Here is an 18,145-nt window from a genome sequence, read left to right on the forward strand (position 1 = left end):
GCCACCGCCGCCCCTCGCCTACGGCCGTCGCCGGCACTGCCCGCCGCAGCTCGCCGTGCCCCGCCGCCGCCGTCTCCTCCTCCGTCGCCGGCGGGCAGAGCCCGAGCTCCTTCCCCGATCCAGATCTACAGTAACCGCAAGGTTGACTTTTCCCGAGTCCCAAAAATTCCCGTCTTTGCATTTTTACAGCAAGTACCCATGTTCATCATTGCATAACTCCTTGCATGTAGCTCCGTTTCGCGCGTGTAATATGTCAAATTGTTCGTCTCGTGATGCTCTACATTTAGTTCAATTGCACCATGTTCATTAGAGGTCATCTTGATGCCCAAATCTCTGTTGCAAGAGTGCTAGTTGCTGTTATCTGCTGGTTCTTAGCAGAACTTGGAGATTTGTCATTTTTGTATCATTTAATCTGTGCATCTTATGGGCATGAGCTCTACATGTGTTTTGTTGTATGCCATGCCATCTTTCCAGTGGTGTATGCTATGTATTTTTGTAATCTCTGTGGTGACTAGCACAAGCATGCAAACTAGGCCCCGTAATGTTTCTGATTTCAGGGACTTAGTGATTTCTCCAAGTCTTTGTCTGCTGTTATTTTGTTGCCATGTAAACTTGATGCTATCATGCATATTTTGGAGATATTCAGTAAGGATGTTTTGTAGATATGGTTGTAATTGATCCATTCCTGCCCTTGTTTGCAATTATGGAGTACCATAGCATGACTCAATCTTGCTCTACTTTTGCTATAAAATATTTCTGGCAGATTCTTAACATGATATTCATTTTTGCCAAACTTGTTGTAGTTGATCCATAAATGCTATGCTTATGTTCTTGCCATGGATAGCTTCTTAAACATGCCATATTGCTGTAGGTATGCTTGTTTTGTCATGCATTGCTTTGTGGTGAGTACATCAAGCTCACCAAGATGCCCTCATATTATTGTTTCTACCATGCTCTGTTTTCTGCCAAGTCTGAAACCTGATAACGAAACTTGCTATGTTTACATGCTTGCCATCATATCTTCTGGTCCTTTTTGGCTTATGTTCAGGAAGGGACTTTTGTCGTATGCATTTAGTAGAACACTGCCATGCCTTGTTTTACCATGTTAAGTTCCTGTAGCATGTTGATTTCGTGCACTGAACATTGCTACCTGATGCCGTTTTCTGCCATGTCCAGTAATTTCACTAAGTCTGTGAACCTGTTATCTTTTGCACTTTTGCCATGCTTGTTTGAGCTTGTTATGTTGTGAACTAGCCGTAGCTCAGTGTTCATCTTGTGTCAAGCATCTCCTGTAGATTACTGTCATATGCTTTGTTGCTATGTTGGAGTGCTGTAGCATTGTTACTTATTGCATTTTATGTGCTATCATGCTGTTAATCGCAGATTCGTGTCATTCTTGTTTTGCTTGCCATTTGCAAACCGTGCATCCGTTTCCGGTGATCTTCATATCGATTTCGACCGAAATCATCTCATATTTCCAGTGGCATGCTCGGTTTGCCAAGTTACTGCCTTGTTCATCATTCCCCTTCCGGAGCACGCATATGCATCGCATATCATATCTTGCATATCATACATGTTTTGCATCATGATGCTCGTGCTTTTCTCGTGATTTATTGTGGTTCCGTTGCTTGTGTTCTTGTCTTGGGTAGAGCCGGAAGACGAGTTCGTGAATGAGGAACCTGTTGAGTACGCTTTCGAGGTTCAAGCTTTCGACAACTCTGAGAACCTTGCAGGCAAGATGACCACCCCTCGAAATCACTTCTATCTTTGCTTTGCTAGTTGTTCGCTCTATTGACATGCCGCGTTACCTATCACTTGCTATATCATGTCTCCCATATTGCCATGTCAGCCCCTAACCATCCTTTCCTAGCAAACCGTTGTTTGGCTATGTTACCGCTTTTGCTCAGCCCCTCTTATAGCGTTGCTAGTTGCAGGTGAAGTTGAAGTTTGTTCCATGTCGGAACATGGATATGTTGGGAAATCACAATATCTCTTATTTAATTAATGCATCTATATATTTGGTTAAGGGTGGAAGGCTCGGCCTTATGCCTGGTGTTTTGTTCCACTCTTGCCGCCTAGTTGCTGTTATACCGGGATTATGTTCCTTGAGTTTGCGTTCCTTACGCGGTTGGGTGATTTATGGGACCCCCTTGACAGTCCGCCTTGAATAAAACTCCTCCAGCAAGGCCCAACCTTGGTTTTACCATTTCCCACCTAAGCCTTTCCCCCGGGTTTTTGCGAGCTCGAGGGTCATCTTATTTTAACCCCCCCCCCCCCGGGCCAGTGCTCCTTCGAGTGTTGGTCCGAACTGAGTAGACTGCGGGGCCCCCTCTTGGAAACTCGAGGTCTGGTTTTACTCGTAGGATGTCTCATCCGGTGTTGCCCTGAGAACGAGATATGTGCAGCTCCTATCGGGATTTGTCGGCACATCGGGCAGCTTTGCTGGTCTTGTTTTACCATTGTCGAAATGTCTTGTAAACCGGGATTCCGAGACTGATCGGGTCTTTCCGGGAGAAGGTTTATCCTTCGTTGACCGTGAGAGCTTATGATGGGCTAAGTTGGGACACCCCTGCAGGGTATTATCTTTCGAAAGTCGTGCGCGCGGTTATGAGGCAGATGGGAATTTGTTAATGTCCGGTTGTAGAGAACTTGTCACTTGACCTAGTTAAAATACATCAACTGCGTGTGTAGCCGTGATGGTCTCTTCTCGGCGGAGTCCGGGAAGTGAACACGGTTTGAGTTATGAATGACGTAAGTAGGAGTTCAGGATCACTTCTTGGTCATTGCTAGATGACGACCGTTCCGTTGCTTCTCTTCTCGCTCTCTTTTGCGTATGTTAGCCACCATATATGCTTATTGCCGCTGCAGTTCCACCTCATTACACCTTCCTTTCCTATGAGCTTAAATAGTCTTGATTTCGCGGGTGTGAGATTGCTGAGTCCTCGTGACTCACAGATTCTACCAAAACAGTTGCAGGTGCCGATGATACCAGTGCAGATGATGGGGTCGATCTCAAGTGGGAGTTCGACGAGGAACGTGGTCGTTACTATGTGTCTTTTCCTGATGATCGGTAGTGGAGCCCAGTTGGGACGATCGGGGATCTAGCATTTGGGGTTGTCTTATTTTCATCTGGATTTTGACCGTAGTCGGTCTATGTGTGTATTTTGGATGATGTATGATTTATATTTATGTATTGTGTGAAGTGGCGATTGTAAGCCAACTCTTTATCCCATTCTTATTCATTACATGGGATTGTGTGAAGATGACCCTTCTTGCGACAAAACCACTATGCGGTTATGCCTCTAAGTCGTGCCTCGACACGTGGGAGATATAGCCGCATAGTGGGCGTTACACGGCCATCGCCCTCTCTTTGGAGAGGTTGTGTTGCGTGTTTAGTCCTTGTTGCCTCTTGCCTCCCTTTCTTCATGTCGAGCTTGTGTGTGTTGTCTCATGGGTTAGCTCTTTGGTGTGTCCGTTCGCTTGAAGGTTGCTTTGCAAAGGCCCTTTTCTTCTCTGTTTTTGAAACTTGCATTTTCCCGGGCCCACGGTACTACCGCGGCTTGCCACGGTACTCCCGCAGGAGCTGCGCATGGTACTACCGCACCCAGCACGGCAGTAATTTTTTACTACCGCCCACGGTGCGGTACTTCCGCCCGGACGGTACTACCACGATGACACGCGGTACTACCGCGTAGTCACGAGCGTGTGGGGGTTAAGAGCGGGCAGGGGAGCTCCAACTCCCCCATACCCATTCAACTCTTTTTTCCCCACGTCGTCTCTCTCTCCTACCCAAGAACGGCGCCGGAGAACCTCGCCGGATCTCCGTCTCCGGCCGCTCTCCTCGCATTCCGTCCGGTGGGATCATTCCCCACCACATCCTCTTGCCATGGAACAACGTTTCTCCCGAAATCCCTCTCTCTTTTGTTCGTTCTTTCTCTTCTAGGTTTTTGGGGAGATGCATGTTGTTCTTGAGATTTTAGGCCAAATCTTTGCAAGAGTAGGATGTAGGAGAGTAGTGATGCATAGAGATGGTACTTGGTATGTTGCCCCTTGGTAGATTTGATCAACCGTAGTACCGCTTCATTGTCACGGTTGTGCTCAGATCCGTTTGTGGTTCGGATCTGGCCCCGTGCGGTACTACCGCACCACTCGTGCGGTACTACCGCTCCTGAGAGGAGCGGTACTACCGCGCGAGGCGCGGCACTAAAATTTTACTTCCGCTCCAAGGCGCGGTACTACCGTGCCATCCTGGCGCGGTACTATCGTGACTAGGAGCGGTACTAAAATTTTAGTTCCGCGCATACATGCGGTACTACCGTTGGTGTCAAATCTCTCACGTGGCAATTACGCAATGCTAGTTCTACTTGTTTCACCTGTTTTGCTGTGGTCTTTGCATTGATCCTTCTCGCTTCTCTTGCGTGGTTTTGTGTTTTTGTGTCGTAGGTGGTGGCTCCGGTGCCCATGCACGCCATTCCAATCCTAGCCGTGACACGGGCTCCAAGCGTTTGCGCAACAAAGATGAAGCTCCAGAGGGCTCCAATGCCCCCCAACGCAGGACCAAGACCACCGCCACCAAGAACAAGGAACCCTCCATGGGCATGGATGAGATACCACTTGCGGAGTTTGTCACTCGAAGGAAGATCAACCCCTATGTGAATCCTCGTGCCAACTTCAGAGGGAATGATCTGTTCTGGACCAAGCAGCAGAATCTCATTTATCTGGATGTGATCAAGGCCAAGCAGAACATATATGTGGACGTGCACTGGATTGACATGAATCATATGAGGCAGGATAAGCATCGTGCCTATATTGGTGAGGCTTTGGATCTGGTGGAGCAGTTTGGCATTGAGGATGTGATCTCTTTCCACCTGGACTTTAACCCTGAGATTGTGGCTCAGTTCTTTGCTTCGGTACACTTTCATCCTGTTGAGGAATGGACAATGACCTGGATGACCAACGGACAGCGGATGACTGCTACATGGAAGGACTTCATGGATTTGCTTCAGGTTCCTGATGAGGGGCTCAACACGCCCGTTGGTGTACGCCCTCATGCCAATCCCGAGTCAGCCAACAAGAACAAGCTTCAACCCTACTATGTTGAGAAGTTGCTTCCCAGTGGCAAGAAGGCATGGGTGCTGAACTCATTCCTTGACATCATGTATCGCATCTTCTGCAACTCCCTCTTGCCATGCATTGGTGACAAGGACAAGGTGCATGCCTATCTTGTGGATATGATGCTCATTTGTGAGGAGGCGCGCCATTCTCAGACGCAACCACTTGATGTCTCACATATCATGTGGTGCGAGCTTCAGTTTGCGGTGTTCAACCGTAAGGTACCCATCTATGGACCTTACCTGTTTCTGTTGATCTCGAAGACTTGGGAGAAGTTGTATCCCGATGATGAGTTTCTTGCCCCTGACTGGACTCGTCATGAGCCCATCAAGCTCCGTGTCAAGACCCAGTGGGCCAGCACTACTACCCGTGCTGAGGCAGCGGCTGCTCAGATGGATGTGGATAAGGATGAGATTGAGGAGGAGGACGCTGAAAAGGACAGCTCTGTTGGCTACTCGCCTTCATCTTCTGAGCCTTCTTGGGCTAAGAAGTTGAAGAACAAGATGAAGGCTTTGTTCTGCATGCAGGCCAAGGGCCAGTACCGGTCTCATGTTGCTCAGAAGGAGAGTCGCCGTCGCGACAAGAGGATCTTGAGGACGTTTGGCAAGGAGGCATCCAGCGGGTCAGAGAAGCATATCACTCCAGAGGCAGCTTGGATGGCCAAGCAGGGCTACAAGTGGACTGATTCTGAGGAGGAGCAGGAGGAGACCATTCCCACTGCCGAGACCGACGAGGAGCGCGACGAGTGATCGTCTCAGCCTGAGCTACCACCTGTGTCATAGGTGTCTGTAACACCCACGATGCGGCTATATCTCCCACGTGTCGAGGCACGACTTAGAGGCATAACCGCATTGTGGTTTAGTCGCAAGAAGGGTCATCTTCACACAATCCCATGTAATGAACAAGAATGGGATAAAGAGTTGGCTTACAATCGCCACTTCACACAATACATAAATAAATCATACATCAATCAGAGTACACACATAGGTCCGACTACAGAACCAAAAGAAAAGAAGACAACCCCAAATGCTAGATCCCTGATCGTCCCAACTGGGCTCCACTACTGATCAACAGGAAACGAAACATAGTAACGACCAAGGTCCTCGTCGAACTCCCACTTGAGCTCAGTTGCGTCACCTGCACTGGTATCGTCGGTACCTGCAACTGTTTTGGTATAATCTGTGAGTCACGAGGACTCAGCAATCTCACACCCGCAAGATCAAGACTATTTAAGCTTATGGGTAGGAAAGCGTAGTGAGGTGGAGCTGCAGCAAGCAATAAGCATGTATGGTGGCTAACATACGCAAATAAGAGTGAGAAGAGGAGCAACGGAACGGTCGTCAACTAGTAATGATCAAGAAGTGATCCTGAACTCCTACTTACGTCAAACATAACCCCAAAAGCCGTGTTCACTTGCCGAACTCCGCCGAAAAGAGACCATCACGGCTACACACGCGGTTGATGCGTTTTACTTAAGTCAAGTGTCAAGTTCTCCACGACTCCCAAGGGAAAAGAAATAGGTGATAGGCAAATGGTAAAACCAAGGTTGGGCCTTGCTGGAGGAGTTTTATTCAAAGCGAACTGTCAAGGGGGTCCCATAAATCACCCAACCGCGTAAGGGACGCAAAATCAAGGAACATAACACCGGTATGACGGAAACTAGGGCGGCAAGAGTGGAACAAAACACCAGGCATAAGGCCGAGCCTTCCACCCTTTACCAAGTATATAGATGCATTAATTAAATAAGAGATATTATGATATCCCAACATATCCATGTTCCAACATGGGACAAACTTCATCTTCACCTGCAACTAGCAACGCTATAAGAGGGGCTGAGCAAAAGCAGTAACATAGCCAAACAACGGTTTGCTAGGAAAGGTGGGTTAGAGGCTTGACATGGCAATATGGGAGGCATGATATAACAAGTGGTAGGTAGCGCAACATAGCGATAGAGCGAACAACTAGCAAGCAAAGATAGAAGTGATTTCGAGGGTATGGTCATGTTGCCTGAGATCCCGCTAGGAAGAAGAACGAGTCCATGAAGAAGACAAACGGATGTAGTCGAACGAATCCTCACAACTCCGGAACGAAACCGAAGGTAACGAGAGAAGCAACCCGGAAAGAAACAAACAACATAGTAAACAACCACCACATACACATGGCATGATGCACAAACAAGTATGATGCATGTCCGGTTTAATGAGGCATGGCATGGCAAAGTGCAACAAACAACACTACAAATTAAGTGGAGCTCAATATGCAACGAGTTGCATATTGACGAAACACCACATCAATTATTTAGTTCTCTCTCGGTTATGTACCCAACAATATTAAATGTTGATTAACATGGCAAGAGGTGAGGCATAATAAAACTACCTATCTAGGCAAGTTTAAATGAGGCCGGAACAACAAACAACAATTCCGGAAAATCCCCACATGCATATTTTAGATTTGGTACTGTTCTGCCATAACACAATTTTAATGTTGTTAAACAGCAAAATAAAGTGCACCAAGTTAATCTATGCATTTTTCTACCCCATTTACATACAAAGTTTATTAAATTCCGAGTTACGGTTATTAAGCTATGAAATAAATCATTTTAACATGGCATTCGAGCAAATTTAAACAAACAGCATTATAAACATGGATGAGAGTGGAATATTATGAAACTAGATGAAATTCTAAGCATTTTACATATATAAATCATTTTAATCCGATGCACGGTTGATGAGTTATTATATGCATGAAGACTAGGGACTTTTGTGCAAATCTATAAATCCTGGATAATTACTAAATTCGCGGAGACAAGAAAAAAAACATCACCCATGGGCTCGGCCCAGGTCGGTGGAGAGGGAGGCCTGCAAGGGCACGCTGGGCCGCGGTCAACGGGCGAAGGCGAGATGAAGGGCGAGCTGGGCCTTGGCGCTTCTCTACGCTGGCGCCAGATCGGGTCAATGACGGGGAGGCCCTCGTTCTGTCGCTCGAAGCAGAGGAAGCCAGCAGGCGCGGGACTTGCGGTCGAGACGAACAGGAGGGGCGGCGAGGACGACGCTGTTCACCGGCGGGACAACGGCGAGGGCGGAGCAAGGAGGCGGCGACAGGGCGATGCAGGCGCGGCAACAGGGCGATGCATGGGAGCGGCAACGTCAAGCCTCCTGGATCCGCGCAACGAGGAGGAAGACTGGGCGCGGGCGAGCTCGTGCCCGAGCGCCTGCAGATGGCGCGGCGGCGGAGCTTGCTACAGGGTCGGCCATGGTGACGAGCAGCGATGGGGTTCGTGCGGGGAGGGTCGAGGAGGAGGCCTCGGGCGCTCGCTGCTGGAGAAACTCCTTCTCATGTTCGAGCAAACAGAGAGGGAGAGATGTGAGGTGAGGGAGAAAGACAGGGAAGGAGAGGAGCTGGACGAGGCCGGTCCTTGCCGTGGTCGATGGAGGGCGAGGTCGCCAGCAGCAGGTCGAGCTCCTGCTTGAGGAAGGAGGCGCGCGAGGTGGTGCTTCGGCACGGGAGTTCGAGGCAGCGGGGTCGACGTGCTCGGGAACGAGGGCGCCATGGGAGGAGCACGAGAGGAACTCGGGGTAGGAGGCGCGTTGGAGCAAGGGCTGGAGGGCTCCTGGTGCTCCGGTGGCTTGTGGTGACAGGGGGAATCGGGCGAGCGGTGCTGGTAGGATGGATCGAGGGAGGAGGCTACATGGTGGAGGCCGAGAGGAATTTTGGATTGGGGGCTCGGGCATCTGGAACGAGGAGGAGGGAGAGCGCTGGTTGGGTGAATCGGGCAAGGGAGATCCCGAGGGGGATTCGGTGGAGTGGCGGCGGCGAGGAGGATCCCTAGAAATCAGGGATTTGGTCTCGGGTTAGACTAATATATATAGCAGATGAATGTAGGTTAGGGGATATTTGGTCCCTCCGATTTAAATCGGACGGTCAAGAAAAATAAGCTAGGAGAGTCCAACGAAGAAAACGATGATGTTTTATAGATGTTAGGGGATGATCCGGACCCATCGGTAACAACAACCCGGGTCGGGTTCGGGACAATTTTCGGACGCGCGCGAGGGGTGGTCTGAGAGGGGTCGACAAAGACAAAGTGTCTGACAAAAGGCCCCGAAGAAGACAAGAGAGAAAACAAGGAGCAACGTTGCAAGTGTGGTTGGTCTCGAAACGGTCAACGATAGCAAGGGGGGACGCGGCAACTATGAGCGGATGCAAGTTTTAAAAACAATGACGGCAACGATGCAATGCGAATGATGCTATGATGAATGAAACAAACAAAAATAACAAGCGGCAACAATGCAAAACATGGAAAGCGTCTGGAGCGTCGGTCTCGGGGCGTTACAGTGTCCTCTCTGCCTTTTTGGTGTCTCGATGTCAAAGGGGGAGAGAGTGTAGGATTTGCGCGTCGGGTGTCGTGTCGTCTTGTTGCTTTGCTTTCATTTTGTTCCGTTTGAACCGCGTTTGCTTTGGTTTGGTTTGTGCTTGTGAGACCTTTCTATCATATGGTGTAAGACATATGCACTCTAGCATACCTTCTTGAGCCTGTGCTATCTTGTGCCTCTTTACTTTATGCTCGTAGTTATTATCTTGCTTAGTGTTAGCTTTATCTTTACAAGATATGCCTTGACTATAAAATATAGGGGGAGTGTTGATCCTAGTATGTGTGTCGTGCAGTCCAAAGCACTTCTCTATATATAACACATCTAGGGGGAGTCCGTCTATATTTTATAGTTGTGGGGTTTTCCCATGTTCTTTTTATCTCCCTTTGTGCAAATCCCGTATTGTCATCAATCCACCAAAAAAGGGGGAGATTGTAAGGGCATATTTATCCCTTAGTTGTTTTGGTGATTGATGACAATGCTTTTGCGGACTAATCGTGTGCATTGAGTATTTCAAACATATCTTGACTAGGCACAAGACGATTTGATGCCCCTCGAAGACTATTGAAGACGGCGTTTCTCTACGTTTCTTTTCGGTGGATTTGAGTCGTAGGAAAGCCGTACTATTAAGAGGGGGTCCGCTTTGGAAAGGTTTGGGTGGAATCATCACGTACACGTTACTCCTTTTGCACCCCCTTTCCTTTGGCTCTTTGGAGCATCCTCCGTCTCTCCGTGTCTTTGCAAAATGAAGGACTTCTAGTGTTGCTGTTCTGAGGCACGCCGTAGTACTGCTCCTCGGAGCGGTAGTACCGCGGGGCCTTGCGGTAGTACCGGCTGTAGGCGCGGTAGTACCGCAGGTACTCACGGTAGTACCGCTCCTTGGGAGCGGTAGTACCGTGTCCTCTAGCCAGGCTCAGCCGCTTGAGCGGCTTTAGGGGCGGATGTAATTTTTTACATCCGCGCCCTACGCGGTAGTACCGCCCCATGGGTGCGGTAGTACCATGAGCCCTGGCCTGGCACAGCAACATGAGCGGAAGTAGGGGCGGATGTAATTTTTTACATCCGCGCCCTACGCAGTAGTACCACTCCAGGCATGCGGTACTACCGTGTCGGATTTTTGCACAGATCCCAACTCAGCGGAAGTTGCCACGGATGTATTTTTATATGTCTGTGCCTTCCCAAATCTGGACTATCCCTGCCTTGCGGTAGTACCGCAAGGGGGAGCGGTAGTACCGCGCTAGCGGTTCTACCGCCCTCTGCTTCATCGCATCAGGGCTTCTTTGGAGTCTACTGCATGGGCGGTAGTACCGCAATGTCTTGCGGTAGTACCGTGTGCCCTAGCGGTAGTACCGCGTCTCCGGTGCGGTAGTACCGCGCTTTTCAGGCTAAGTTGGTGGATAACGGTTGGATTTGTTCTTCCACTATATAAAGGGAGTCTTCTTCTCCGAGTTGACCACCTCTTCCACCCCCAAGCTTCATTGTTGCTCCAAGCTCCATTTTCGCCCGATCTCTCTCCCTAGCCAATCAAACTTGTTGATTCTTTAGGGATTGGTTGAGAAGGCCTCGATCTACACTTCCACCAAGAGAAATTTGATTCCCCCCACTAATCCTTTGCGGATCTTGTTACTCTTGGGTGTTTGAGCACCCTAGACGGTTGAGGTCACCGTGGAGCCACATTCCATTGTGGTGAAACTTTGTGGTGTCGTTGGGAGCCTCCAATTAAGTTGTGGAGATTTCCCCAACCTTGTTTGTAAAGGTCCGGTTGCTGCCTCCAAGGGCACCAATAGTGGAATCACGGCATCTCGCATTGTGTGAGGGCGTGAGGAGAATACGGTGGCCCTAGTGGCTTCTTGGGGAGCATTGTGTCTCCACACCGCTCCAAAGGAGACGTACTTCCCCTCAAAAGGAAGGCGGTAACACATCTGCGTCTTCACCGGCTCCACTCTTGGTTATCTCGTGCATTTACTTGTGCAAGCTTGTTTGTGTTACATTCCTTGCTTGCTTGTGTGCTTGTTGTTGTTGCATCATATAGGTTGCTCACCTAGTTGCATATCTAGACAACCTACTTTAATGCAAAGTTTAAATTGGTAAAGAAAAGCTAAAAATTGTTAGTTGCCTATTCACGCCCCCCCCCCTCCTAGTCAACTATATCGATCCTTTCATCAGTGATGGGCATTTATGTCTTATCATGTCGGACTGCTCCCTAGGCTATAAATAGCCGCCCCCTACAACCACTAGTTGGTTGGCTGCTCCGAGAGAAACTGACACTTGTCATTGAGAGTATCCCATCCTCCGAGGACTTTGAGCGAAAATCATCAAGTGAGGAAAACCCAAACCCAAACACTAACAAACCCAAAGTGATTGAGCATCACTGAAGAGATTGTTCCTATGTGGAACCGACGCTTGTTACCTTAGAGGATTGTGCATCCTCTAGACGGTTAGGTGTCATGGTCTAGAGCATCCAAGAGGAAATTGTGGATCGCGGAGTGACCGAGTTTGTGAAGGTTTGGAAGTCACCTGAAGACTTACCACGAGTGATTGGGCGAGGTCTGTGTGACCTTAGATCAAGGAGAATACGGTGAGGACTGTGTGTCCTCGGGTTTAAATACCTAACCGCTCCAACCAGACATACGACTGTCATAGCAGTTGGAACTGGTCTACCAAATCATTGTCTTCACCGAGCTACTGGTTCTATTTCCTCAACCCTTTCATTTCCTCATTCAGATACTGTTGTACTTGATTGTTACTGTTTTAAGACTTTGACTGAAGACTTTCACAATTTCCTCAATCCTATTTCTTCAGTCAGTTTGTCTTCAGCCTGCTTATCCTGTGTTTACGCTACTTGTACTCTGTGTTTGTTTTCATTTCATCATGATGATTGTGCTACTGCTCTGGTATGCCTACATCTGAGTACTTATTCCGCTCCTAGTTGTTCGTGACTTAGAAATTTCCTCACCCTGAAATTCCTCAGTGACGAATTTGTAAAAATCGCCTATTCACCCCCCTCTAGTCGATATAACGCACTTTCAGGAGTGGCGCTAGATGCACTTACACAGTCATCTTCCAGAATATAGCTAATCTGCCACTACTACCATCACTTCCCTTTGCCAACATATGCGGCATGCTCAACATCATCCTAAACTTTTCCGTTCTCTTCTTATCGAGCTTGGCCTCCGACAAAAATAAAATATCAGGGTCCTCCTTATGGAGATCCAGAAGACCATGAAAAGTCGGCCTATTCCCCATTCCCTCGCAGTTCCAAGCTACAATCTTCATTGGGGATTGCATGGCCGACTCAGCAGCCTTGCTTTAGCGTCATTAGTTGAGTTTCCGAATCCCTCCGTCACTGCCCCACTATTCTTCACCTCTGTTGAGTGCACAATATCCACTCCATTAAGTTTATCTTCCCCTCTCATCCCGTCCCACGACAAATCACTCAGTTCTGATTTCTCCAACTCATCCCCTATTATCCCCTTATTCTTTTCTTCCACGTGCCTTGTCCAGACTCGTTTCCCCCCAAGTCCAATTGTTTACGTGCCCCCTCGTCATTGCTCAGTTCATTTCTATCTTTACCATTATCTAACTTCAGAGGGCTGGTAACCGCAAGATCATCACCACAAGTGGCTTGCTTGTTCACACTGGCACCCAAACCATTTTCTCTGTGCCATGAGAGACTAGCTTCCACTGTCCGACGAACTCCCATCAAAGCCCAACTTGTAATTATGAGTACCTCGACCTCCCAGACTATAGATCCAGCTACTACTCTTCCACTCGTAACCTCCTGACCAACCATCATCTTCAAAGCTTCTCTGCATTACTGGAACAAACTTTAGCCATGGTCCAAATTCCTGATCTTCTCTCTTGAGCACTACAACACATGCCTTTTCCGCATAACTGGTGCGGCCACATGTCTAGCGGAAAGCATGTAAAACCTTTTATTCGAAGGCACACCATTTTCCTTCATACCCTCATTTTTCCTTCTTATTCCTCTTTGCAGATCTCCTTTTACTATATTATCCTTGTGTGTCACCATGTCCCAAACAATGCAATTACCATGTGCCACATTCTCCTCATCGGTTATGCATTTGTGTAATACTGAGCCTCCTCCAAGTGATCTCCTAGAATCCTCTTTGAAACCTAACAATGAACTGATGTGCCTCACGCAAAGTATCATTTGAAAGCCATCAATTCACACCTCCCTTCCACAAAGGGGAATACCAACCTCCGGAATCGAAGAGTACGCCACACCCTTTTTCATGTACAATGTCATAATTCGTTAGACACAGTTGATCCAAACTCAGGATTCAAGAAAAGAACTCCCCTAGCAAAAATGAAGAACAGCCCCCACTAATACATCGCCTAGCACACGTCCTACCATCAAATGTGACACAAGATTCAAACTCCATGAATCTCATCTGGGGCCTGTACACACCACGATACACTCATTTCAGTTTTCATTACCATATCTTCAGTCGAGGCCACCTTAACGAGAATAGGTAGCGATCCCCCAATCATGGCTACCGTTGGAAGAGGGGCCGAGTATCTTGGCCAGGAACCAAAATCATGTTTCCCGTCCTTGCCCTTCACAAATTTCTCCTCATAGGCCACCCGCTGGTCATTGGAAGTATGGACAATTTGCCGAGCCCTCGCCTTCAAACTATCCATCACCCGTCAGATACATACCAACGCTCCCGAACACTATACCTTAACGAAGAGCAAGCTCTCAAGTCCCTTGAGGCCACCATTGCCGATACAACCTCCGCCCATCACCACCGCCTCCGCTTCCACCTCCACCCAAGCCCCTCACCCAACACGCTTGGCTAAGTATTTGGATTTCTGAAGGAATTGAAGGGAAATAAGTGATATGGAAAGAAATTTGGAAAGAGACACTACTAGGGAAAACCCTAGTAGTAGCGCAGGTTTAATGCCCACTAGTAGCGCGGGCAGTCGCGCTACCAATAAGGTGCTACAGCTATTACTTAGGAGTAGCGCGTGCGACAAGCGCTACTGCTAAGACACATAGCGGCAGCGCTTGTTCTGTCCCGCGGTGCTACTAATCTAGCTAGTTGTAGCGTGTTTACTATCCATCTCTACTAGTACTCTTTTTTTCATTTTTAGTGTATTTATACGCCGTTATACAAATTTTGGTATAATACCAATTATGAGGTTTATATCATTATGTCCATAACAGTGTGTCAAATGAAGGTGGAGTAGGTTCAAGTGGAGGCAATATGTGGTGCATGTCAAAAGTATACTACTAATCCAAACTTGATCTAGTTTGGACTAGTACTACTTTCGATGTGCACCACATGTTGCCTCCACTTGAATCTAATCCGCCAGCACAAGCTATTTAATCATCATCATAGTCATTACCACCAACAGTATTTATTTAATCACCATAGTCATAGTGTAGCACATCATCATCTTCAAACTCATTCTAGCTAGCTAATCACCACCAACACTAGATGCGGTAGCTATCTAATCACCACCAACACTAGCTAATAATAATCATCATAGTCATTACCACCAACACTAGCTATTTAATCATCATACTCATAGTGTAGCACATCATCATCTTCAAACTCATTTCTAGCTAGCTAATCACTCCTGCTGCTCTCTTTCAGGTAAAATAACATAAAACATGTGTAGCTCTCCTCCTTCATCAAGTTGGAGCATGCAGATGAACCTGTCTCCTAATCGTGGGCTGCGCTTCTCATTGCTACCCCTAGTACTTCTCTGTGCTCCTCCATCACAAATTTGGTCCAGTCTTTCACTATTAAGACTTCCTCGCTCTTAGAAATCCTGAATGCACTAAAGTGCATTGTAGGATATCTTGGCCGTAAGCTAACAATACTCATGGTACCATTAGTCTCGATCCCATGAGGCACAACATTCATCGGGAGTCCCTGTTAAAGAACATCGTATAGTAACATACTTAGCAATGAAGTTTAGCTTAAAAAATAATGTATGCAAAAGATGCACTGAGGACAAATAGTAAAAATCTTACCATCTTTCCTAAATAGATGTGACCGTAGTTCATTACGAACACTATTGGTCGCACGTTTTCAGTACTAACATTTCTAAGTGCAAGAAGAAAATTTGTCTTGACAGTATCAAGATCCTCAAGCCATGAAACATAATGACTTAGCTCCTCGCAGTTTAGTTCAGCCCCGGGACAGTAGTAGGTCCTGTCTACCAAGCGCTGGACATGTTTGCTTGAACCGAAATAAGCTGACAATAGAAATTAGTTGTCAACTATTTTTGAATAAACAATATCAAAGACATAAATATGGTTGAGAAACTCACATAATGGTATAACTGGAGGCGTCTGCACATCGACCCAGATGTCGGTATTACCTTCAATATCATCTTCCGGACGAATATCAAAGGTGATAACCATATCAGGCTCAAATGCATAAGTCCTGCATAGTGCTCGTCAAGTTTTGCATCCAAAATAGGTGTAGTCGTCTGCGTTGTATAATTTTGCGTGGAAAATATAACCATGCTCAGTCTTCAAGTAAACTTTCTTTACCTCCATAGTACGACTGAAACCTATCTTATCCAAGACAAAAACTCTTGCATGGCAGGGGATACGCTAGTAGAATAGTAAAAAAATTAAATTATAAGTTGAAGGAAATGAAGCAGATGTCATGCTTAATTACGAAAAAAGATTTGTCGTTGACTTACTGTATCCACTTCGAAGTTCACGTCCAGCTTGATGCTGAAGCGCCTATCATCATCTAGGAAGATTCTGTCGCACAGGCCGCGCTCGTCTTCGCAGTATTTGCAAATACCGAAATCATTTTCGTTGTCAGACATTTCCTATGTTCATAGTTGAAACATTAATTGAAAATCGATCGAAGACAACTCCAGGATACTCAAAATATTTTATAGGATCATATTGACATGAGCATTCAATAAGCAAAACCAAATCATAAAATAAATAAGTATTCAAATTAGCATGCATTCAATAAGCAAAAGTAAATCATCTCATGCGTCCGTACATCGTCGAAATTATCACTAATACATCTCGAATAGTATCATACATATAACATCACTAATACAACTAAAACCCTAGCGCACGACGGGTATCGGCACGGGCGGTGGACACCCAAAAAGAAGGAACCATCACAGGATCATAGCTCCAGTGAGATCCCTGGAGAACCTGCCAGGTATTGGAGAACTTGTGCTCCAACGCAAACAAGTAGCGACGGACGTGCGCGTCCTCCTCACTGACACGGTGACGCACCACCTCCGCTGGGTCCTCGAGCCTCTAGACCGTCACTGACCCACGCGACCGCCACCAAAGAAGGTTTGGGTCAACGACAGGCTGGCTCCTCACCAACCTGCGCCCCCCGGTAGGTAGCGCCTCCCAGTACCACCCCGGCGGAGCCTAGTCCCGGACATGGCCCATCTGGTGACGCAGGTGTCCTCCGTCGACTCGACGACGAGGATGCGGGATAGGCATCGTCGACGTCGATGCGCGAAAAATTGCTTTAACTAAAAAAATAACAACAAATGTGACATGTTCAACTAGTTCTATTAATTTAACTAGTTCTTACGATTAAATCTAGTCAATTAATTCTATACCTAATAAAATGAATAATGACATAAAAAAGGCCTATGCTTTGCAGGAACGTTGACTCCTTCCCGGTGCGGCAAATTCCGGGCACTCGATATGTCCTAGTTTGTAGCACAAGTCATGCCGAAATTCACGGAAAATTTCGGCATGACTTTTGCTAAAAAGTGGACAAATCGAGAATCTGAAATTTACCGGAACGGAAATGAATCAACATTCCGGCAAAACATAGGCCACTCGGCTTCATTTCCTGGAAACAACAAAGCCACTTGGGCACAATCGAACCACTTCAATAATGGAATATGCAAATGAACATCAATGACATATATCATATAACATATGCAAATGAAATTACTGTTTAGGCATTTTCATAAAAATTTGCCCTAGCTAATTTCCTAAAAAAATTGCTAATCATTTTTCCTAAATGCTAAAAAATGCCTACTGCCTTAAACAAATCTAGGGTTCATATGAACACCTAGGGTTCATATGAACATCAACACAGCATCAACACATATATAAATTGCCCTAGCAGAGAGAGAGAGGAGGGTAGGGGAGAGGAGAGGCACAGCCTTACGGTGACTGCGGCGAGGGAGGGGTAGGCGGCGTCGAGGTCGGGGTCGGGGGCGGCGTCGAATCCGGGGTCGGGGGCTGCGTTGAGGCGGGAGAGCGCGCGGCGGCCAACGGGCGACGGCGGCGGCGACAGCGAAGGAGTTGTGATTCGGAAGAAGTGGCCGTTGGGGAAAACGAATCAAGCGGTTTAGTCAGAAGTAGCAGTAGCGCGTTTCAGGAAGTGCGCTACTGCTAACATAGCTACAGCGCGTTCCTGGATACGCGCTACTGCTATACCATTCTCTTTTTTCCACTTTTTCATTTATTTTTCTTTACATTTTATTTTTTTCCTTTCATCTTTTTGTATTTCTTTCATTTTCATTTACTTTTCTATTTGATTTCTATTTAATTTTATTTTTACTTTAGCAGTAGCACCTCTCAGCGTAAACGCACTGCTACAAAGCAAATAGCGGTAGCGCGGTTTAGCGAAGATCGCTACTACTATGTGCAGCCTATCGGCTAAGCCGTGGGAATTTTA

Source organism: Triticum aestivum, chromosome 7D, assembly GCF_018294505.1.
Source record: "Triticum aestivum cultivar Chinese Spring chromosome 7D, IWGSC CS RefSeq v2.1, whole genome shotgun sequence".
Lineage (NCBI taxonomy): Eukaryota > Viridiplantae > Streptophyta > Magnoliopsida > Poales > Poaceae > Triticum > Triticum aestivum.